This window comes from Coregonus clupeaformis, unplaced genomic scaffold (assembly GCF_020615455.1).
Source record: "Coregonus clupeaformis isolate EN_2021a unplaced genomic scaffold, ASM2061545v1 scaf0174, whole genome shotgun sequence".
Taxonomy (NCBI): Eukaryota; Metazoa; Chordata; class Actinopteri; order Salmoniformes; family Salmonidae; genus Coregonus; species Coregonus clupeaformis.
This window is the reverse complement of record NW_025533629.1, coordinates 372,092-397,074: the sequence shown is the minus strand read 5'-3', so window position 1 is coordinate 397,074 and position 24,983 is coordinate 372,092. Positions and strand designations below refer to the sequence as shown.

General features: G+C 46.0%; 4 pseudogenes; 2 read left to right on the top strand and 2 right to left on the bottom strand.

The window, feature by feature from the left end:
- Positions 1-1,123: 1,123 nt before the first annotated feature.
- Positions 1,124-8,140, top strand: LOC123483966 (annotated as a pseudogene).
- A 2,412-nt stretch (positions 8,141-10,552) lies between these two features.
- LOC123483978 lies at positions 10,553-12,873 on the bottom strand (annotated as a pseudogene).
- A 34-nt stretch (positions 12,874-12,907) lies between these two features.
- Positions 12,908-19,167, top strand: LOC123483977 (annotated as a pseudogene).
- Positions 19,168-20,633: 1,466 nt separating this feature from the next.
- On the bottom strand, positions 20,634-23,150 carry LOC123483981 (annotated as a pseudogene).
- Between the last annotated feature and the right edge of the window lie 1,833 nt (positions 23,151-24,983).

Genomic DNA, 24,983 nt, shown 5'->3' with positions numbered 1-24,983 from the left:
CAGCCCTTAACCAACACAGTGCATTTATTTTTTAATAAAAAAGTAAAATAAAACAACAAAAATAAGTGTTGAAAAAAAGAGCAGAAGTCAAATAAAAATAACAGTAGGGCAGGCTATATATACAGGGGGGTACCGTGCAGAGTCTATGGGCGCGAGGCACCAGCTAGTTGAGGTGGTTGAAGTAATATGTACATGTGGGTAGAGTTAAAGCGACTATGCATAAATAATTAAGAGATAGCAGCAGCGTAAAAAGATGGGGGTGGGGGGGGGGCAGTGCAAATAGTCCGGGTAGCCATGATTAGCTGTTCAGGAGTCTTATGGCTTGGGGGTAGAAGCTGTTGATTAGTCTTTTGGACCTAGACTTGGCACTCGGGTACCGCTGTCGGGCAGTAGCAGAGAGAACAGTCTATGACTAGGGTGGCTGGAGTCACTTTTGAGGGCCTTCCCTCTGACACCGCCTGGTATAGAGGTCCTGGATGGTAGGAAGCTTGGCCCCAGTGATGTACTGGCCGCACGCACTACCCTCTGTAGTGCCTTGAGGTCGGAGGCCGAGGCAGTTGCCATACCAGGCGGTGATGCAACCAGTCAGGATGCTCTCGATGGTGCAGCTGTATAATCTTTTGAGGATCTGAGGACATGCCAAATCTTTTCAGTCTCCTGAGGGGGGAAGAGGCTTTGTCATGCCCTCTTCACGACTGTCTTGGTGTGTTTGGACCATGATAGTAAGTTAGAGGTGATGTGGACACCAAGGAACTTGGAAGCTCTTGTTCCACTACAGGTTGGGAGAATAGGTTCTGTAGGTTTTTCACTCAAACCAAATCTAACGCACCTGATTCTAATAATTAGCTGGCTGATCATCTGAATTAGGTCAGTTACAAACTGGGGTTGGAGCGAAAACCTACAGGATGGTGTCTGTCCAGGAACAGGGTTGGAGTGAACCTACAGGAGGGTATCTCTTCAGGAAAATGTTCGAGTGAACCTACAGGAGGGTATCTCTCCAGGGAACAGGGTTGGAGAACCCTGAATTAAATCCATACCAAAAATCCAGTGGTTTACATTTTGTGTGTAAAACGGACATTCACAGGCTCTCCAGAGTTCTCCACCCTCCAATCCAGCCAACTAAATGACCATGGAAGCGGGCGCCGATACACGGTCAGGTGGTGACACAGCTGTTTCTGAGTCTGAGGCCCAAGCAGATCACACTGGCCCAGGTACATTACCCCATCAACGCTACCAGACACTTGAATCAAATTAAACTTTATTGATCCTCAGGTGGAAATTCTTTACGAGGGCCTAATTTCTGCAGTACATGTATGAGTCTGTATGGCTGCGTTTACACTGGCAGCCCAATTCTGATGATTTTTCTCATTTGTCCTTTGACCAATCACGCCAGATCTTTTTTAAGAGCTGATATGAATGGTCAAAAGACAAATTGGTGAGTGTAAACGCAGCCCACACAGACTTCTAAAGCTGGCTGCCCGGTCAAACTGAGCAATCGGGGGAGAAGGGGCGGTGACCAAGAACCTGCCCGTGTAAATGCAGCCTGTGTGTATAGGGGGGCCTCGATAGGTGGGCTGGCAAGCTAAGCAGGCACAACGCTGTAGAACGCTCTGATATAAATAAGTTACAGTATGTAGAACAGCAGAACTGTTCTCCGCCGACATGAAGAATAACAATCACTCTATTCAGTTTATTCATGGTCTTTGATTGTACCCATTATGTGCATGTAGGCTATACCAGTAGATTCATAAGCTAAAAGATTGTTTTGCTTAGCATCTATTATCGCTAGAACCATAGGATCCTATTGTTCTAAGATGAACTTAGCCTTAAGATGCTTTTGGGAAACCGGCCCCCATTATAATGTGCATGTATAGGCTACGCTCATGAGCCGTTTCTAATTGTGTGTCTGCTGCAGGTGTCTATGGCTGCAGCACAGGTCCCCTCCAGTGGCCCTACAGTCACCTAGTGCAGTTACCCAACGGCCAGACGGTTCAGGTTCACGGGGTCATCCAGGCCTCCCAGCCCTCGGTCATCCAGTCGCCCCAAGTGCAGACTGTCCAGGTGGGCCCCTATGCCTCCCTCCCTCCACTACACTAGTCTTATTGGATATATATAGGAAGGTACATGCAGGCCTTGTAATAAGCAGCAGACAGGTCTATATTTGACCTGCACTGTTGGAGCTTGGAGCTTATGAATTTCACTGTACCCTGCAATTAGTGCCTTCGAAAGTATTCAGACCCTTGACTTGTTCAAATTTTTGTTACGCTACAGCCTTATTCTAAAAATTGATTTTTTTTTTTTTACATTCCTCAGCAACCTACCAATCTACACACAAACCCTATAATGACAAAGCAAAAACCAGGTTATTTGAAATTTTAGCAAATTTATCACACAACAAAAACTGAAATATCTGATTTACATAAATATTGCTATGAGATTCGAAATTTAGCTCAGGTGCATCCTTTTTCCATTGATCATCCTTGAGATGTTTCTACAACTTGATTGGAGTCCACCTGTGGTAAATTCAATTGATTAGACATGATTTGGAAAGGCACACAACTGTCTATAAAAGGTCCCACAGGTTGACAGTGCATGTCACAGCAAAAACCAAGACATGAGGTCGAAGGAATTGTCCGTGAGAGCTCCGAGACGGGATTGTGTCGAGGTACAGATCTGGGGAAGGTACAAAACATTTTGTTCCTGTAGTGTTATAACAGTACCAGTCAAAAGTTTTAGAACACCTACTCATTCCAGGGTTTTTTCTTTATTTTTTACTATTCTACATTGTAGAATAATAGTGAAGACATCAAAACTAGGAAATAACACATATGGAATCATGTAGTAACCAAAAAGTGTTAAACAAATCAAAATATATTTTATATTTGAGATTCTTCAAAGTAGCCACCCTTTTGCCTTGATGAAAGTTTTGCACACTCTTGGCATTCTCTCAAGCGGCTTCATGAGGGAGTAACTGGAATGGATTTCAATTAACAGGTGTGCCTTGTTAAAAGTTAATTTGTGGAATTTCTTTCCTTCTTAATGCATTTGAGCCAATCAGTTGTGTTGTGACCAGGTAGGGGTGGTACACAGAAGATAGCCCTATTTGGTAAAAGACCAAGTCCCTATTATGGCAAGAACAGCTCAAATAAGCGAAGAGAAATTACAGTCCATCATTACTTTAAGACATGATGGTCATCAATCCGAACATTCAAGAACTTTGAAAGTTTCTTCAAGTGCAGTCTCAAAAACCATCAAGCGCTATGATGAAACTGGCTGTCGTGAGGACCGCCACAGGAAAGGAAGACCCAGAGTTACCAGCCTCAGAAATTGCAGCCCAAATAAATGATTCACAGAGTTCAAGTAACAGACACATCTCAACATCAACTGTTCAGAGGAGACTGTGTGAATCAGGCCTTCATGGTCAAATTTCTGCAAAGAAACAACTAAAAAGGACACCAATAAGAAGAAGAGACTTGCTTGGTTCAAGAAACCCGAGCAATGGACATTAGACTGGTGGAAATCTGTCCTTTGGTCTGATGAGTCCGAATTTGAGATTTGTTTCCAACCGCCGTGTCTTTGTGGAGACACCAGAGTAGGTGAACGGATGATCTCCGCATGTGTAGCTCCACCGTGAAGCATGGAGGAGGAGGTGTGATGGTGTGGGGGGTGCTTTTGCTGGTGACACTGTCAGTGATTTATTTAGGAATTCAAGGCACACTTAACCAAAAAAGTAATAAAGGGGAGTATATATATAAAAAACATGGGGGATTGGAAGTGATGCAGACAATTACATTGATAGAAGTTACAATCCATCTGCAATATTAAGCTGATAATGAAGCCCCGGGGAAAAAGAAAAAAAAAGGAGAGTGATGGAGTGCTGCATCAGATGACCTGGCCTCCACAATCACCCGACCCAACCCAATTGGAGATGGTTTGGGATGAGTTGGTCGGCAGAGGAAGGAAAAAGCAGCCAACAAGTGCTCAGCATATGTGGGAACTCCTTCAAGACTGTTGGAAAAGCATTCCAGGTGAAGCTGGCTGAGAAGAATGCGTGCAAAGCTATCATCAAGGCAAAGGGTGGCTACTTTGAATAATCAACAATCTAAAATCTATTTTGATTTAACACTTTGTTGGTTAAGCTACATGATTCCATATGTGTTATTTCATTGTTTTAATGTCTTCACTATTATTCTACAATGTAGAAAATAGTAAAAAAATAAAGAACAACCCTTGAATGAGTAGGTGTGTCCAAACTTTTGACTGGTACTGTATAGAAACTCCCAGTCATTTATTGGCTAAAAATAAAGGAGGCACAGTGATGCCGGAACGCTGGTGTTTTACCCAATAAATTACTGGAGGTTTATATATAGTGTGTGGCTCTTTATTTATTTTATAGCTTACATTTTATTTGCTGTTAGTCAGCACCTCCACACAAAATGATTTTCTCTTAGACTTCCTTAATTTATAAAATACATTTTCCCAAGACAAATATGATTATTCATGTTCTGAATCGCTCAGTGAGGTCTTTCTTAACATACACTGCTCAAAAAAATAAAGGAACACTTAAACAACACAATGTAACTCCAAGTCAATCACACTTCTGTGAAATCAAACTGTCCACTGAGGAAGCAACACTGATTGACAATATATTTCACATGCTGTTGTGCAAATGGAATAGACAACAGGTGGAAATTATAGGCAATTAGCAAGACACCCCCAATAAAGGACTGGTTTTGTAGGTGGTGACCACAGACCACTTCTCGGTTCCTATGCTTCCAGGCTGATGTTTTGGTCACTTTTGAATGCTGGCGGTGGCTTTCCCTCTAGTGGTAGCATGAGACTGAGTCCACAACCCACACAAGTGGCTCAGGTAGTGCATCTCATCCAGGATGGCACATCAATGCGAGCTGTGGCAAGAAGGTTTGCTGTGTCTGTCAGGCGTAGTGTCCAGAGCATGGAGGCGCGTACCAGGAGACAGGCCAGTACATCAGGAGACGTGGAGGAGGCCGTAGGAGGGCAACAACCCAGCAGTAGGACTGCTACCTCCGCCTTTGTGCAAGGAGGGAGCAGGAGGAGCACTGGCCAGAGCCCTGCAAAATGACCCCCCAGCAGGCCACAAAATGTGCATGTGTCTGCTCAAACGGTCAGAAACAGACTCCATGAGGGTGGTATGAGGGCCCGACGCCCACAGGCGGGGGGTGTGCTTACACCCAACACCCGTGCAGAACGCTTGGCATTTTCCAGAGAACACAAGGTTGGCACCGCCACTGGCGCCCTGTGCTCTTCACAGATGAAAGCAGGTTCACACTGAGCATGCGGATGCTTTAGTCCAGGTCTGGGAGGAGATCCCTCAGAGACCATCCGCCACCTCATCAGGAGCATGCCCAGGCGTTGTAGGGAGGTCATACAGGCACGTGGAGGCCACACACACTACTGAGCCTATTTTTTACTTGTTTTAAGGACATTACATCAAAGTTGGATCAGCCTGTAGTGTGGTTTTCAACTTTAATTTTGAGGGTGACTCCAAATCCAGACCTCCATGGGTTGATACATTTGATTTCCTGAAAATGTGTGTGATTTTGTTGTCAGCACATTCAACTATGTAAAGAAAAAAAGTATTGAAGATTATTTCATTCATTCAGATCTAGGATGTGTTATTTTAGTGTTCCCTTAATTTTTTTGAGCAGTGTATTAACATTATATCCAAAAAGTCAGATTTCATAACCTAATACATCCGATAATAAGCACTTAGCTCTGTTGACATAGCGGTGCAGGTTTCTCGTAACACATTTTTAGAAATTTACATTTTGTGGTCAAAGTTTGTTTCCGTGGTTCGCAAAAAGCTAAATTAGCATGACATCGAGCTGAATTAAATGTAAAAGGCTTTGGAAATAAAAGGCTTTGTATACCCTTAGTGCGCCATTGACATTTCAGAGATACGCTTGTTTTTGTGAGATATCTGCGAAGAATTACAGGAATTTCAAACTAATGAAAAGTGTATATCCATCTTACCTCTATTGTTTTGTGTCGTGTGATTCTAGAAGAAAGATGACGAGTTCAACTGGAAAGTGATCCTGTCAGTTAGCCAGTAGCCTTCATTCCTGCACAGAATCCAGCCTAGTGACGCCCATGCAATTTTCCAGATTTTTAACCACTTTTTTTTCCTCTGGCCTCCATTGATTTAGTCGCCTAATTCTGGCCATCCTACAAGGGTAAACCCTCCAATAACTTTTTTGAACAGATTATGATAGAGACTTGAGGGTTGGACCATTGGTTTTCTTAGAGGAGGATCTACACAATTAACACCATTTTACCCATTGGTCAAAATATGCATTTTTGATTGGACACCCTATAAACTGCAACTCTTGTGTTTGACCGTGTGTCAGATTTCTACAGTTGCAGAGGATTCCCAGGACTCCCAGGAGTCGGTGGACAGTGTGACAGACTCTCAGAAGAGGAGGGAGATTCTGTCCAGACGCCCTTCCTACAGGTACCACTCCTCCACAGGGCCGCTCCTCTCAGCCTCAGGGCAGCATTAAATGATCCCAATCTGGCAACATTACTGTCATGTGGACTCAGTGTTGCTAGATAGGGATTTAAAAACTAAATACAAAATGCAGATTGGGTGCCATTTTGGCTCTGGGCTGTGAATGAAATCTGACAACACATTGTTGACAGAGTCTGAGACATTGGTTGGGATTGTGTTTGTTGTCCCTTGCAGGAAGATCCTGAACGACCTGTCGTCTGACGTGTCGGCGGTCCCGCCGATCGAGGAGGAGAAATCGGAGGACGACTCGACCCCCGCCATCACCACCGTTACTATGCCCACATCATGCCCCATCTACCAGACGGCCAGCGGCCAGTACAGTACGTTACCCCTCCCTACTCACTCCCAATGGTACAGATCTAGGATCTAGATCTGCTTCCCCTCCACCAATCCCCTTGAGGGGAAAATGCTAAACTGACCCAAGATCAGCATCTAGGGGCAACTTCCCCCGTACTCCAGTTTCATCATGGCCATATTTGAAGCGTGCCTGGCTCGTTTCTAGTTTGTCCAAGGCATACTTACTTTATATTTGATGAGTCGGTATGGTCAATGACTATAGTGGAAATAGGGTCATGTTCAGTAGGGATATTTTTTTAAACTGAATGAAACAGGAAGGTACTACCTGAACATGTCCAATAATGACAGATGTTCATTTTCTGTTGCAAAACGTTTCTCTACGGTTTGCCCTGCTGAACATGACCGAGCAGACCGCTGAAATGTTCCTAACCTGTCCATCATCCACTAACCCCGCCTCCTCCTCGGCAGTCGCCATCACCCAGGGGCGGCGCCATCCAGCTGGCCAATAACGGTACGGATGGCATGCAGGGGATGCAGACGCTGACCATGACCAACGCGGCGGGCGCCCAGCAGGGCACCACCATACTGCAGTACGCTCAGACCTCCGATGGACAGCAGATCCTGGTGCCCAGCAACCAGGTGGTAATGCAAGGTGAGAAACTCTTGGACCACGGGCGGCCCCACCCCCTCGTTGAAGTTGCAATTCTTATGGGGTGCCCCGTCAGTTGTTCATCAGCTAGTACATTCCCATCGTCTAAACAGAACAGTTTTTCTGCATGACTGGATCTCATGCAGTCACACATAACACAAACAACTCCTTTATGCCTACAATCAGAATTTCTTGACGTAAACGCTAACACGTAATGCTACGATCCCTTCTGTTTCCCAGCTGCCTCTGGAGAAGTGCAGACCTACCAGATCCGTACAGCCAACACCAGCAGCATGACTCCTGGGATGGTGATGGCCTCCTCTCCAGCCCTGTCCGGCCAGGAAGGCCCAGAGGTAGTCGTCACCCGCAAGAGGGAGGTCAGACTGATGAAGAACAGGTAGGTGGAGTAGAGGCCATAGATACTATAGCACTGTTAGCTAGGGTTATGTTGATCACTTTAATGAAGGGTGTTGGGTGAAATGGTAGCCTATATCCTATAATGTAAATTTATCATATTGTTTATATGGAACTCCTACTTATAAACCTACGTAATAAAGTTGAGGTAATGTTAAGTGAACACATGAGTAACATGATGATGATGTTAAGATTTGCTTAGCTGAGGCAGACATACAGTACTGTGTGTTTGTGACAGGGAGCGGCCCGGAGTGTCGCCGGAAGAAGAAGGAGTACGTCAAGTGTCTAGAGAACCGTGTAGGCCGTTCTGGAGAACCAAAACAAAACCCTCATTGAGGAACTGGAAGTCACTTAAAGACTTGTACTGCCACAAATCAGAGTAGTGCCCCCCCAGGCCCTGAGTGGTGTGTCCCCCATGTACAGAGACTCACCACAGGCCATGCATCTGGCACCACCCTCCCCCCTTTCTATCTGGGTTTTCTTTTAAAAAGCGCTACCAGTCTAGAAGACCTACAGGAAGAGGAAAACCAACAAGGAAAACCTTACACAATTTCTCCACTTTTTCATGAGTACTCCTAAAAATGACCTAATTATTACCCCTAAAAAGGATGCCCTCATGAGTACCCCTAAAAAGGATGACCTCATGAGTACCCCTAAAAAGGATGACCTCATGAGTACCCCTAAAAGGATGACCTCATGAGTACCCCTAAATGGATGACATTATGAGTACTTACCATCATGAGTACCCCTAAAAAGGATGAGGTGGAGCACGCACTGTTTCTCCACCAATAGAATGGGGCCCCTAGTGGAGTGGAATGTGGGATCTTACAGTGGAAGGTATCATGTATATCCACTACACTGCTGCTAACTAACCAGTCTCAAGATGTCAGATACCAGGAAAACACCAGCCGTGGAGGACTAGGACCCCTCTGCCCACCATTAACTACCCTATAGAATTATTCTGAGTTTGGCCTGTCTGCCTGCGCCACACGTTGGAAATGAATTTGGAAAGATTGTCATCTTTTGAGTGCTACACTATTTAGTATTTAGGCTGATGATTGGTTTAACTCTTCTGTTACTTACGCTTTATGTGGACTGTAGATCCCAACCACTGTCATATGAAATGTATTATCTTTGAGCTTGAGTTGGGTTATCATGTATTGCATTTTTCTGCTTGCAAACTTTTGTTATTCTGCTTTGTGTTACCAGCCTTGCTAAGTTGGGGGAAAACACATCTGGTGGCTGTTTTGGGGGTAGGGGTAGGAGATGGATCGTGGGTGGATTGACTGTATCAACTAACAGGCATTAAAAGGTAAACTCAGCGATATTACTTAGATGCAGAAAGTAAACAGCATAGTGGGTAAATTTCCGCAACAACTAAGAGCGTTGAAGAGCGAGGCTCAACTTCTCCGCTGTTTTGGTGCCCTGGCTACCACGCTTATACAGCGTGAAGAGAACCTGGGCACATGCGCAGATACTGTGCGAGAGCGAAGTGTTGCATCTCGCTCATCTCAATATCTCTGGTGCTGCTCGTGGCAAAGTCATTTCGCTGAGTCTACCCTTTTTAACGAGTTGTGCTAATGTATACTACCATGCAGCTGACAGGAAGAGTTCTGAAAAATGACTGAAGGGCAGGCTATGGGTGTTGTATAGTGTGTTTTTGGGCATTCATGTAATGTATAATATGTCTGAGGTAGAGTGTGTTTGAGCCTCCATGTTTGTTTCTCGATGGCCTGAACAGGCATGAGGCATAATCATGTTGAGGATGTCCGAACTTCCACTTAACTTAGTCATCATGCGTTGAAGTCAATGGGAGACTAAAGTGAACGTTAAGATTAGCCCCACAATCCCACTTGTTCATCTGTTGTGCCTCAAACACTTCTGACAGGACAAGGGATTAAGCATTTTTTTAAATCATGTGGTTAAAATGGACAATTTGCTTGGATCTGCAGTAATGTCGTAGACCAAAATTTTCAGATCCATCGCTGACATTGACTGAAAAGTCAACAAACGTGGATTACACCAGGGGCGCGTTCAGCAGCTCACAACAATGTGGAACAGATAGAAATGTTCAGCTAGAACTGTTTTGTAGAACAGACATGCCTTTCTGACATGTGAAATAAGGATTAATGTCAGCTCTATTCACTATTTTATCTGCAACGTTCTATTTGCTTACTGAACCCAGTCTTCTGTTTGATTGGACAACAGAATGCCATATTGTATTATTTTGTTTTTACATAGCCATCTGTCAATGTATATGCATCTTATTTTAAAACACTTGCCATTTCTGTTCATATTTTGTAAACATTGTATTTCTGAAAAAGCAAAACAATTATATTAGTTTTCTTCAACTATTGTTTTTGGCAGCTGTTAATAAATGTGTTTCTGGTATTATTTTTCAGATGTCTTGATTTGTTTTCAAATCCATTTTATTAAAAAAGGAAGAATGAAATGAAGACATTAATTACAATCACCCATAGTAGCGCCATGCTTTCTCCCTACTGGACACAACCCTGCATCGAACAAAACCATCCTCCCTCAACCATCGCACTGGCTGTCCATTCATTAGTTGCTCCCTGAACGGTTGATGATTGACAGCACCTTGATCCATCCACTGTGATTCAAATCCTCACATCCCCCATCATTCAATGGTTCCTACAGATCTCTCTCCTTGCTGGAAGCTTCACGCCTTGTAGATGTGAATGTCTCTTTCCTTGTCATAGTGCACCTCCTGTACTGTGAAGCTCTGCTTCATCATGCTCAGGAAGTTAGTGTCTCGCTCGTAGCGAATCTTACAGGCCAGTAGCACTACACTACTCTCTGAGCTGAGGTACTCCATAGTTTGCAGTAATGATGGAAATGTGTCTTCCAGGTAAACAATGTCTGCTCCCAGCACTATGTCAAAGCCTCCTGTGGGATAGCGCTCCAATCCCTGGCCCCAGGTCAGTTCTGAGACCTCCACTGCTCCTAGCTGATCCGGGGAATGTTCTCTTTCACATTGGCTGCAAGGAAGCCCAAGGCAGGCTCGCGGTCTGTGATGGTCACTTTTTTGGGCACCTTTTGGAGGGAAGGCTTGCATGGTTAGCACATGTCAATATAAAAATGTGACTAACAATTAGTTCTAACGGTTGAGCCTGATCCACACTGTAGGGCCGACTCCAAACTGTTCTGGCTCTGATGGTTTCTTTTCACATTGTCCTTTCCAGAACAGTTCCAGCAACTATATAAACTCAGCAAAAAAGAAACGTGAGACGCCTAAGACAGCGCTACAGGGAGACGGGACGGACAGCTGATCGTCCTCGCAGTGGCAGACCACGTGTAACAACACCTGCACAGGATCGGTACATCCGAACATCACACCTGCAGGGACAGGTACAGGATGGCAACAACAACTGCCCGAGTTACACCAGGAACGCACAATCCCTCCATCAGTGCTCAGACTGTCCGCAATAGGCTGAGAGAGGCTGGACTGAGGACTTGTAGGCCTGTTGTAAAGGCAGGTCCTCACCAGACATCACCGGCAACAACGTCGCCTATAGGCACAAACCCACCGTCGCTGGACCAGACAGGACTGGCAAAAAGTCGCGGGATTCACGTTTATCGTCCAAGGAATGAGCGTTACACCGAAGCCTGTACTCTGGAGCGGGATGGATTTGGAGGTGGAGGGTCCCGTCATGGTCTGGGGCGGTGTGTCACAGCATCATCGGACTGAGCTTGTTGTCATTGCAGGCAATCTCAACGCTGTGCGTTACAGGGAAGACATCCTCCCTCATGTGGTACCTTTCCTGCAGGCTCATCCTGACATGACCCTCCAGCATGACAATGCCACCAGCCATACTGCTCATTCTGTGCGTGATTTCCTGCAAGACAGGAATGTCAGTGTTCTGCCATGGCCAGCGAAGAGCCCGGATCTCAATCCCATTGAGCATGTCTGGGACCTGTTGGATCGGAGGGTGAGGGCCATTCTGGGAACTTGCAGGTGCCTTGGTGGAAGAGTGGGGTAACATCTCACAGCAAGAACTGGCAGATCTGGTGCAGTCCTGCAGTACTTAAAGCAGCTGGTGGCCACACCAGATACTGACTGTTACTTTTGATTTTGATCCCCCCCCCTTTGTTCAGGGATACATTATTCAATTTATGTTAGTCACATGTCTGTGGAACTTGTTCAGTTTGTGTCTCAGTTGTTTAATCTTATGTTCATACAAATATTTACACATGTTAAGTTTGCTGAAAATAAACGCAGTTGACAGTGAGAGGACGTTTCTTTTTTACTGAGTTTAGTAATCAGGCCAGCCCACTTCAGCTCATCTTGGTTTGGCCCTATAGTGCAAGTCTCCTACCAGTTTCCCTGTGAGTTCTTACCTAGAAGAGCTGCCACGATGCCCACCAATCCAGTGCCTGCCCCCCAGCTCGATGGCAACCTTCCCCGTCAGCTCGACCTGCCCCAACTCCAGGTACATACACAGCACTACCGCCTGACAGAGAGAAAGGAAAACATACAGAGGTAGATAAGATCGAGAGTATATTATCGGTAAATTGTGGCAGAATCAACAGTATAATAGCTGGCTACATCTTTGTCACACTGAAGAAGACTACATGTCATTCAACGGATAATTGAATAGTTCATCTTGGAAATAAAATTGTAATTTATGAAAAAAATCCGGCAAAGCATGCACAGTTGTACACCAACGATGGTCACTCACTGCATCCCAGACGACAGCAGCTACCCCGAGTTTATTCCAGTCCTGGGTTAGTCTGACATGGTGGTCAGCAAAATGGAACTCGGCAGACGAATTATGTAGTTTGGAGAGCGCGGGCAAATTATTCACATTGTATGGTACAAGCGCCATAGTCAAAAGAAGACCATGGAAATGTAATATAATAAATAACTTTCAGGAAGCTTGAAATTCATACCACGCTGAACGATTTCTTATGAGGAAGTGGAAAAATCAATGTTCTCGCGATAATAAAATCGTACAACTGACACTTGTCAAATGACAATGTTCACCAATCTCTGTCAAGTAACAATTATTAATTTTGATAAACAGCCAATGGTAATTGACGTACATCAAAATGGGCCGTTCTTGAGGGGCGTTCCTTCCTAGTTGGCTTTGGCTGGAGTGGGGAATCAGCTGTTAGCAAACTAGCGGTCTCAAATCTGAGCATTAGACATTTCTGTGTACGGTGAACGGCCATACCTGGGACATTTGCTTAGACGAAGGAATTCGGCATATTCTCAGACTGCAATGCACCGCAAGAATAGCTAGATCAAGTGGACCGGCAGAAGTAGCCAGTTAGGAGTAGGCAATTAGCTGAAGCCTGGATTAGCGTTAGCCATAGGGCTAGCTAGCAATAGCTTGCCAGCTAGCTGCTACTAGCTAGCAAACTACGTCTGGTTTACGAAGACCAGATTAATGGTGTTTAACGTTGTATCGGCTGTCTGGCTGTCTAGCTAGCTTGCTAGCTAGCTAGCAGTTTAAGACCGAATGTAACGTGTTGCCATTAAAAGGGTTAAACCAGTGTCCTAGCGTTGCCAGCCTAGATTAGTTTACAGTGGTCAAGCCTGTATCTGGCCGACGTATCAATGCGCTACTCGCCATGCCTCTGCGCACACGCCCTGAAAAGGATAGGGTTTCAGTTGTTCAGTTTGAATGGTGTGTAGTAGATATGAACCCCAATATGTGGCTGCTACTCATGTATTTAAAAATTGAATGTTTCATTTTGAGTCCAGGCATCACTGACAGGATTCTGTCTGTTATAGACGAGTGAACGGTTTTCTTTCAGTTTTATAGGGTGTAGTCAGTGGTAGGACTTTAGCCAATTGTTCAATCATGGGGCTACAGTGTCATGCTGCATGTCCCCCGGTGGGAGTCCAAAGCTTGCGAGGAGAGCCGTCGAGCTCGACGACTACCCAATAACCACCACCGCCGACGACGTAAGCGAGGACACGGGCACCTATCTGCAGCACATCAGCGATAGAGAGGTCCCGGATGGTAGGTGTACTATTCGGATAAGCTGGAGTGGAGGGGTATGCGTCATGGTCGCGCCTCTCTGAACAGGCAAGACGCTGCACTACTGATTGTGCAGTCGTAATTTTGTTTCAGCTATTCCAAGATATCCTGCGGAGTATCTAGCATTGTTTTTGCTTCATCTATAGCCTGCGGAGTATAGTGAGTGTCATGATGTCAAGTCACAAGGTGCATCCCTGGAAGTTGTGATCTGTAAACAGTCAGTATCATACTGTATCTCACTCTGCCTTTTTAAGATTCAAATGGTGTATATAGTTGGGATACGTGTGCATTTCTTGTGGTGTTCATGTTATAGGCTAAGTGGCAGGTAGCTTAGTGGGTAAGAGCATTGTGCCAGGAACCGGAAGGTCGCTGCTTCTAATCCCGGAGCCGACTAGGTGAAAAATATGTAGATGTGCCCTTAGCAAGGCACTTAACCTTAATTGCTCCTGTAAGTCGCTCTGGATAAGAGAGTCTGCTAAATGACTAAAATGTAAATGTAAGTGTGTATTTCTTGTTTCTTTCAGAATTGGCACAGGAGTCCAACCCATCCGATAATGCCAGAGCCAGCACAATCTTCCTCAACAAGTCACAGACTGATGGTAAGTGGCATGGGGATCTTCAACTTCTCATGGCTGACCCTCTGGACCAAACATGGAACGGCGCAGATAAAAATGTCATGAATAGAGCTGACATGATTTCTTATTCTACATGTCAGATGCATGTTTGTTCTACATAATATATTTATATCTGAACGTCCCCACAACGTTGTGAACTGCAGATCACGTCCCAGGTCTGATATGGACAACAAGAGATTCTGTCTGATGGTCAGCGTGAGATAGTTATTCAACACATTCAATTAACTACCTGACCTAAGATTTGTCTGACTTTTTTTCCTCCAGTGCGGGAGAAAAGGAAAAGTAACTACTTAAGTAATCACGTGAGTAAATCCATCTTTCCATTCAAGCGTTAGTGTGGCTACCCATGGACATCCACTGATACTTATGGAGAAATGTCAGGAAATGATGCTATATTTTTCCCTGTTTCATTGACTAACAACTACTCCCTTTTTCTAGATGTCTCCTGGGTTGCTATCTAAAAAGTACAGCTCCTGCTCCACAATATTCCTTGATGATAGCACGGTCAGCCTGCCCAACCTGAAGAGTACGGTCAAATGGTGAGTGTCCTCCTTACCTTACACACACAGACACAGACACACACACACCACGACAGAGGAGAAAAGAGGCCATCATTGTAAGGACTCACTGTCTTGTCTCTCTCTGTTCCAGTGTCACGTTGGCTATATACTATCACATAAAAACAGGTAGGTTTTATCTGTGCCATATTCATTTCATGAGGAAAACTGAGAAATATTCATATATTGACGTGGTGAGCTAAATGGAGGAGTTTTGTGTTGATGATTTGTGTGACGACATAGTAACATGGTAAGGAAGGTGTGTTGATTTGTGTGTGACGACATAGTAACGTAATGGAGGTTGTGTTAATGTATGATGACTTAGTAATGTAGTAATGGAGTTGTTTTAATGTGTGATGACCTAGTAATGGAGGTGTTAATGTGTGATGACATAGTAACATAGTAATGGAGGTGTGTTAATGTGTGATGACATAGTAACATAGTGATGGAGGTGTTAATGTGTGATGACATAGTAACGTAGTAATGGAAGTGTGTTGATGAGTTGTGTGATGACATAGTAATGGAGGTATGTTAATGACATAGTAGCATAGTAATGGAGGTGTGTTGATGAGTTGTGTGATGACATAGTAACGTAGTAATGGAGTTGTGTTGATGAGTTGTGTGATGACATAGTAACGTAGTAATGGAGGTGTGTTGATGAGTTGTGTGATGACATAGTAACGTAGTAATGGAGGTGTGTTGATGACATAGTAACATATTCTGGGAGTTGTCTTTCTCTGTGTGTGGGCTTGTAGCAGTAGACTTAACTGTCTTTTCTTTTTTTTTCTCATCAGGGATTCAAACCGTTCTCTGGACATTTTGATGAGAAGATCCACCCATTAACGGTGAGTAGGTGGAAGTAGAGACTGTATGTCCCTGTGTGTGTGTGTGTGTGTGTGTGTGTGTACACACCAAGCCCCCTGTCAGACTGACTGGCGAGGCCTCCTCTTCCTCAGAGGGAGAAAGGTTCCAGAAGACTACTACAGCGTGGACCCTGAACACAAGCTCATCTACCGCTTCGTCCGCACGCTGTTCAGCTCGGCCCAGCTGACCGCTGAGTGTGCCATCGTCACCCTGGTACGTATGCCACCAGTCAGTTCACCTATCACAGGATACCACCAGTCAGTTCACCTATCACAGGATACCACCAGTCAGTTCACCTATCACAGGATACCACCAGTGAGTTCACCTATCACAGGATACCACCAGTGAGTTCACCTATCACAGGATACCACCAGTGAGTTCACCTATCACAGGATACCACCAGTGAGTTCACCTATCACAGGATACCACCAGTCAGTTCACCTATCACAGGATACCACCAGTGAGTTCACCTATCACAGGATACCACCAGTGAGTTCACCTATCACAGGATACCACCAGTGAGTTCACCTATCACAGGATACCACCAGTGAGTTCACCTATTACAGGATACCACCAGTGAGTTCACCTATCACAGGATACCACCAGTGAGTTCACCTATCACAGGATACCACCAGTCAGTTCACCTATCACAGGATACCACCAGTGAGTTCACCTATCACAGGATACCACCAGTGAGTTCACCTATCACAGGATACCACCAGTGAGTTCACCTATCACAGGATACCACCAGTCAGTTCACCTATCACAGGATACCACCCGTGAGTTCACCTATTACAGGATACCACCAGTGAGTTCACCTATCACAGGATACCACCAGTCAGTTCACCTATCACAGGGAGTTTCACTCTGGGCATGCTCAGTAGGCAAATGTTGTCATGTTGAGAGCTGACATAAGAGAGACTCTTGTTCTACATGATATATTATTGTCTCCTGCTGAACACCTGGCCCTGATAACTGTGGTCCGTCAGTGTGTGTGTGTGTGCCTGTATGTGTGTTACTGATTACTGTGTGTGTGTCTGACGAGACTGTGTCTCATTACTGTGTGTCCATCCTCTCCCTAGGTGTACCTGGAGCGTCTGCTGACCTATGCAGAGATGGACATCTGTCCGTGCAACCCTGGAAGCGTATCGTCCTGGGAGCCATCCTACTGGCCTCCAAGGTGTGGGACGACCAGGCCGTGTGGAACGTAGACTACTGCCAGATCCTCAAGGACATCACCGTGGAGGACATGTCAGTGTCCCCCTGGCTGCTCACCTTTAAAAGCTCTCCCCCAAGAACCCCACCTTTAGGCATCATATCTGAGGTTTGGATAGGTGCTAAGCAATAGGGCGACCATTCCAGCTGGCCTGTCAGAGTGCAAGAGGGAGTGACTACCATCATCCTTAAACCTATCCAATGCTCTCAGATCTACACAAGTGCTTAGGGCAGGGGTATTCAACTCTTACCCTACGAGGTCCCGGAGCCTGACCATTTTCTGTTCTACCTGATAATTAATTGCACCCACCTGGTGTCCCAGGTCTAAATCAGTCCTTGATTAGAGGGGAACAATGAAAAAAATCATTGGAACTGGCTTGGAGGTCCACAGTTGAATTTGAGGTGTAGGGGTAGTTTTGGGATTCAGGCTGTGGGTCTCCTCCAGCCGCTGGAGGGTCGTAAGGCTCCCCTTCTTTTTGTTGTTGTTGTACCCATTTTTCTCCCCAATTTCGTGATATTCAATTGGTAGTTACAGTCTTGTCCCATCGCTGAAACTCCCCTCCGGACTCGGGAGAGGCGAAGGTCGGGAGCGTCCTCCGAAACACGACCCCCACCAAGCCGCACTGCTTCTTGACACACTACTTGCTTAACCCGGAAGCCAGCCGCAACAATGTGTCGGAGGAAACACCGTCCAGCTGGCGACTGAAGTCAGCTTGCGGTGCCCGGCCTGCGACAAGATTCGCAAGGTGCGATGGGACAAGAAATCCCCCGCCAAACCCTCCCCTAACCCGGACGACGCTTGGCCAATTGTGCGCCCCTCATGTGTCTCCCGCCACGGCCGGCTGTGACACAGCCTGGGATCGAACCCGGGTCTGTAGTGACTCCTTAGACCGCTGCGCCCATAAGGCCCCCCTTCTTACCACTGTGTGTTTCTTACTGGCTGTAGGACAGGCTACAGGGCTCTTTGTGACATCCTTGTTCAAAGGACTATATTAATACAATTTAATAGATTGATGCCTCTGACAAAGGTCTCCATAGAAATGTGGAACTTTGCAAGTAAGCACTGTGCAGGAATGTATTGTTTTGGCTCACCCAAGAGTGAACTGTGAATATCCTCATATAAATCAATATTAGGAGGCGCATAGTTAAATTGGAACGTTGCCATGTGGGCCAAAACAGGTTGCTATCACACATCTCATCCGCTCATGTCTCTCTGCCCAGGTACATCTCAAAAGTCTATCCTCCATTCCTTGCGTCCTCTGTCCTCAATTTCTCCCCGAGAACTCGCTTCCCGCTGACATTTTTAAAGGAGAGTATGGAGGATAAGACTTCTGAGATTCACCCTCTACCTCTCTCTCTACCCCCCCACAGGAACGAGATGGAGAGGCACTTCCTGGAGCTGCTTCAGTTCAACATCAACGTGCCAGCCAGCGTCTACGCCAAGTACTACTTTGACCTGCGCTCCCTGGCCGATGACAACAACCTCAACTTCCCCCTGGAGCCACTTGACAACCAGCGAGCCACCAAACTGGAGGTGAGGAGAGCTTCTAGTAGAGCAGGAATACAAACACTACTACTTGGCTAGAGGAGAGCCTTTTGATGGTAGTCCTGGTTGACTTAGTCCTGTCCAGAAACAGCCCCTACTCCCCTAGACACATGTAGATAAACAATTGCATAGGTGTTAGAAATATGGTAGTAGCTCCACTCTGCCTTCTGATTGGCTGGGGAATTTTCACCATGTTTCTTATACCAATCTGCACAAGTGCCTAGTTGGTAGGGGCCAAAGTCTATGATCTTTATGTCCTTATGATTGAACTGTTGAGTGGCCTTGGGGTTAAATGTAATAAGTGTTATGTTGTTCCCAGGCTATCTCCAGACTGTGTGAGGACAGATACAAGGATCTGGGCAAGGTGACCATGGAAGTCCCCTCAGCGCAGACAATCTTGTGGGTGTCCGAACCACCCCTGTGCTGTCGTAAATCTGGACCTGGGACTGCTACACACACTGACGGCGGAGGATGAACCGAAGGCCTTCTGGTCTCTTTTCCCAATCCCCAAACCAGACATTCACACTGGCACCATCCACACACACAGCGGTCCCAAATCACTTCCTACCCCCCCCTGCACTGCTTATACTTACCCAGACCCTCCAGATCTACAAACATGGAGGGGTTAGGGAGTGACTGACTGACACCACACACTGACCATGGTGATGAAGCCTCCAACTACCCTGTGGTGTAGTTTGGCAGACGGACGGACGGACAGAGTGACTGAAGGACGGTTTTTCTTTGCTTACTGTGTAGGCCCTTTAGCTGTGGAATGTATCAGTTTTTAATTGAACATATTTTCAGTTGCTGTTTATTTCAAATAAACCGTAATAAACTAGAAATTCTATGTATGGTGTCTCGTTTCTAGATGAGATGTGAGCTTTAGAGCAGGAACTCTACCTAATATGTACAAGACTAGGGCGTGTGTATCCGACCTGGGAACAAATCTTTCAAATACTTTGTGTTTGCTTTAGCCTGCCTGGAGTACCAGATGGGTGGGGATTGGCAGTTTTTCAGCTATTCTATTGGTTTCATGTGCCAGGCAAGCTCAATCAATCCCTGTATTTGAAATGATTTCAGTATTTTCCCATAGTGCCTGCTCTACCACTTTGGTTTTCATAGATCTGACAGGACTAGACTGGAGAAGTGTATGCTCTATAAGTGGTCTGGTGGTTTTTAGAATCAGACCAACCCACAGCACGTGACAGAACATCTTCCCTCTACACTGTAGGCTCTAACAAATTCACACAAACTCCAATTCAGTTTTATTCTCTACCTGGGTTAGAGGCAACATAGTTGAACATGCCAGAATTAGACAAAGCAATATTTTTAAGGAGAACCACACATGTACACTGATCCACTCAGTTGAGTTATTAGGTATTTCTAAAACTTTTAATGTAGTTAGACAAATGGGACACTAATATAACCATTTAAGTAATGGAGAAAATGATATCCCAGTGTCGCTTTTAAGAATTGGATCATAGTTAACACACGTGCAGAGAAAAAACACAAGATTGTCCTTTCACAATAGTCCAGTGCTGCTGTAATTACTAGAACACACCACATGGGGGCAGAAGAGGCTGCAACACTGGTCTCCTCTAAAATGGGAAGTTGCACCTTTTAAAGAGGCACTCCAGTCTCCCTTTCACCTCATTTTACACCTGATCTACTTAAAGGCACGTCTCAATAGGTGGTCCAGGTAAGTCATGACATAGTGGGGGGAGGGACCTCTTTTGTTCTCTGTTGCTCCACAAGCAACACATGACATCATGGATTCCCATCAGACCACATGACATCATGGATTCCCATCAGACCAACTCCTTGAATGCTCTACTCCTTGAAGTTTGCAGTTGTCTAGAAAACATTTTTGCAAAACATTTTTTTTTTTAACCCTTTACTGTGTGTACTTTACTGTATTTATACTTGGGATATCGCTTTTCAGCAGGACAAGTTCCAAAAAATATTATTTTTTAGTGACAAACAATTTCTCTCAATTCATCTGATACAGATTAAGACAAACTCGATTTTTTGAGAGACTTTATATTAATTCTTCACATAAGCATAAATTGAAAGGGAAATTCCTTCATCCTAACAAGACCTTACCGTGTCCATAACAGCGAGTGAAATATCTCCTACAACAAGAACCATGTCCCTTTAGGATGGCCATTTTTAAATAAAATGACAAATAGCAATTCTCCATCTTCTTCATACGTATAAAATAGAACTGTTAAGTGGCTCAGGCATGGTATTATGTCCAGGTTAATGACATAACTGTTGATTATTGGATTCCTAACCATCTAAGGTTCTGGTTAAGGACATACTAACAAAAAACATCATTTAAAAACATCCTAGAGACACATTCACTGTACATGTTTTTTTCTCTGAACTTGAGAACACACCATTTAAAACAAGTTTCAACTTTAGGGGAAATCTCCTGCAATGAGTCTAGAATGAGAACTAGGACATATAATATAAAAATAAGAGTTTTTCTCTATATTCCCACACAACTCGCTTTAAAACGTGTCCTTATGTAAAGACAATACTTTTTACATAATTTACAATCCTTTCAATAAGTTAAATGAACATCCATCTAGTTTCTTCCAACAGCCACTGTATGTGTAGCAACATGAGTCTGACAAGCGCCCGTCTGGTCACACAGATGGATGCGACAGGGACTTGTGCTCAGACTGCAAGCGGAGCAGCCCAGTGTGTGTCGTGAGGGATGTGCTGGCCTCGCTGTACACTGACGCGCTGGAGGGTTTGTGGCCCCAGCAGGGACACGAACAACACCTCCCCAGGAACCTCCTCCACGACTCCAGGGTCTTCCCCGACCACACCCACACCCCTGAGGTGATCCCCACCACCAGGCTCATAAAGTACTTGAGCATGAAGATGGCGTGGTCTGGCCCTAGGCCTAGCCTCTGTCTCTCAGCCTGGCAGGAGCAGGAAAGTCCCCTGTCCCACTGGGGCCTGAGGTGCTGCTCGTACACCAGACAGGCCACCACCACTGCGGCAGGGACCGTGTAGAGGACGGTAAGAGGCCCAGCCTTAACATCAGCTTCTCCAGCTTGTCTGTCTTGGTCCCCCCTGCTTGATGGCACTGCGGATGCGGAACAATGATACAAACCCCGCTAGGAGGAAGAGGGAGCCTGTGAAGAGGTAGACCACCAGGGGAGCAAGCACGAAGCCCCGCAGGCTCTCCACGCTCTGGTTGCCCACGTAGCATATCCCTGCCACAGGGTCTCCGTCTGCGGCGCTCAGGGCCAGCACAGCGATGGTCTTGACGCTGGGCACCAGCCAGGCGGCCAGGTGGAAGTACTGCGAGTACCCGGCGATGGCCTCGTTGCCCCCACTTCATGCCCGCCGCCAGGAACCAGGTGAGCGAGAGCACCACCCACCAGATGGCACCGGCCATGCCGAAAAGTAGACCAGCAGAACACCAAGGTGCACAGGCCGGCAGGGCCCGACGCGTCGTACAGCACGTGCCCGCCGTCCTCTGAGCACGCCACCCGCTCGTGGCCCGCTGCCAGCCGCACCATGTATCCCAGGGAGACGAAGAGGTAGCAGGCAGCCAGGTAGACGATAGGCAGCTCGGGGTAGGAGAAGCGGTCGCGGTCCATCAGGAACGTGACCACCGTAGTTAAGGTCGAGACGAAGCAGAGGACCGACCACAGGCCAATCCAGAGGGAGGTGAAGGCGTGTTCGTCCGGGGTGAAGTAGGGTTGATGACAGGGCTGGGCGCAGTTCTCCACGGGGCCTGTGTGGACGCGGCGGCCGTACAGTGGGTGGGCCTCATTCTTGACGGACACCAGGGGGTGGCGGCAGCGGCAGTCGCGTTGTTCACAGTCCTGGTGGTGGTGATTGTGGTGGGGTTTGGGCAGGAGGCGGCCTGCGGCCGGGCTGGGTTGCGGTGGAGCACGGAGGGGGCCTTGGGGGTAGGCTTCGGGGGAAGGCCGGGCCTGGGGACAAAGTTGTGATGTCACTACTGTTCCGGTCCATACAGAGGCGATCAGCATCACCCAGCTCTGGCAGCCCCTCGCAGCTCATCCTCTCGGGCCATTCAAAACCATACTGGCTCATCAGGGGGAGCAGCCACGCTGCCGCTCGCACACGGAGCGGCACGGGGGCAGAGGCTTACGATAGTCCGGGATGCAGATCGGAGTGTACATGCTGCAGAGGAAGAAGAGCAGGTCAGGGGAACAGTGGATGCGCACCAGCGGCCAGAACTGGTGCACCTCCAGCCCCACCTCGTCCTGAGTGTCATGGTTAAACTGGTTGGGCATGTAGGTGAGGTTGTAGCCAATGCCCTTGCACATGGGGACCGTGATGGGTTCACACACGATGGCCTTGGAGGCGGCGCGCACCGGTTGTGCGCTCATCAGCTGGAGCAGGCACAGAACGCAGATGTAAAGAGGGCATTTTTCGCGTCATGGTCGCCATGGAAGCTCCTCCAATGCTGTGGATTTCCACAGAGAAAATCATGAGATTATTGGATAGGAAAGGCGCTCTGAACGTTTGAAACATTTTATTACTGTTTCTATGTTCTATCAATAATATATTCAAGCACTTTGGATGTGCGCCTTATTCACTCAAACTTAAAGGCTAAGAAATAGTGATGAAACAAGTTGATAAAATTGATAACTCACCAAGTCGATCACACGGGAAAATGTAAGCTACCTCATCAATATCCAATGCCAATCAGAGAGAAAGCGCCATCTGATTATCTTGCCATCACTGAAATTCACTCCCCGTGTTCGTTTAGAAAACGCGCCTCCGGTGCAATCAAATAAAGTCAATTTCGACACCGGTCATTTCGACTCGACAATTCAGACGGAATTTGCAGGCAGCGACGCCTTAATCCTTGTGCCACACTTTTTTCCCCCAACAATATTTAGTGAAACAGCTTTCTCTTTTGTGATAAATAAATAAATAAAATAAAAAGATATACAATCCACTCCCTCATAGGTCTTCTTGCTCAAGCTGCTAACTGTGCTAAACCGTACTGATTGACCAACAACACCTTGGCCGCATTCTCTGGACGGCCGCGCCCACAGGCCTGCGTCTTCTCCAATAGGAATCTGCTTACACGGTGACCGACTGAATCATTTCATTCTTTACCATAACCTACTTATCAGCTAATGTAATATCTTTCGTTATTTATACAGGCCTACAATCTATATAACATCACCAGTAAAGTCAGACAATGTTTAAAATAGTGTTGTGACTAACTCAATCCATGAATTCCTTTTACCATAACCTTGTCAGACAATTTAATATAGCCTGACCTGTTTTTTTAAATAGTCTGACCTCACCACTACAATGTTTATCAAAAATAGTGTTTAATTGCTAGTTAATGTGAATTTCAATTTAGATTAAAAAAAGATGCAACCCAGGATTGTGCCCCATTATACACTGAGAATACCAAACATTAACCCAGGATTGTGCCCCATTATACACTGAGAATACCAAACATTAGGAACACCGTATGTGTGTCTGTCTGTGAAAGGACGACCCTATGGGCCACGCTGTTTGGCTATTTGGTCTCTGTCTCTCTGTCTCTCCTGCTGCCTTCATTGTCCAAGGGCCTTTTGTTTCTTTTTCTAATGGCATCTCTCAGAACTCTTTTCGTTAGGAGACTAAATGAGCGCCTGATTGCGCTGCGGGCCACTGGAGAATCACAAAGAGGGCTTTTGCGGCTCGCTACAGTTGAGCCATTGTGGACACGGCCCCTGGACTAATTGGCGTTGACAATTAAGCATGTTGGAATACAAGGTCTCAGCAGAGGAGGGAGGGAAGATGAGGTGGTTAGACAGTTCAGTACATGTAGTACAGTATTCACACAAGCAGACACATCACACACACAGAGGCAAAACACACACAGACACACACAGAGGCAAAACACACACAGACACACACGAGGCAAAACACACACAGACACACACAGAGGCAAAACACACACACACAGAGAGGCAAAACACACACACACACAGAGGCAAAACACACACACACACACAGAGGCAAAACACACACACACACACACACACACACACACACACAGAGGCAAAACACACACACACACACACACAGAGGCAAAACACACACACACACACATACATTCAAAACACACACACACACACATTCAAAACACACACACACACACAGAGGCAAAACACACACACACACACACACATTCAAAACACACACACACAGAGGCAAAACACACACACACACACACACACAAAGGAATT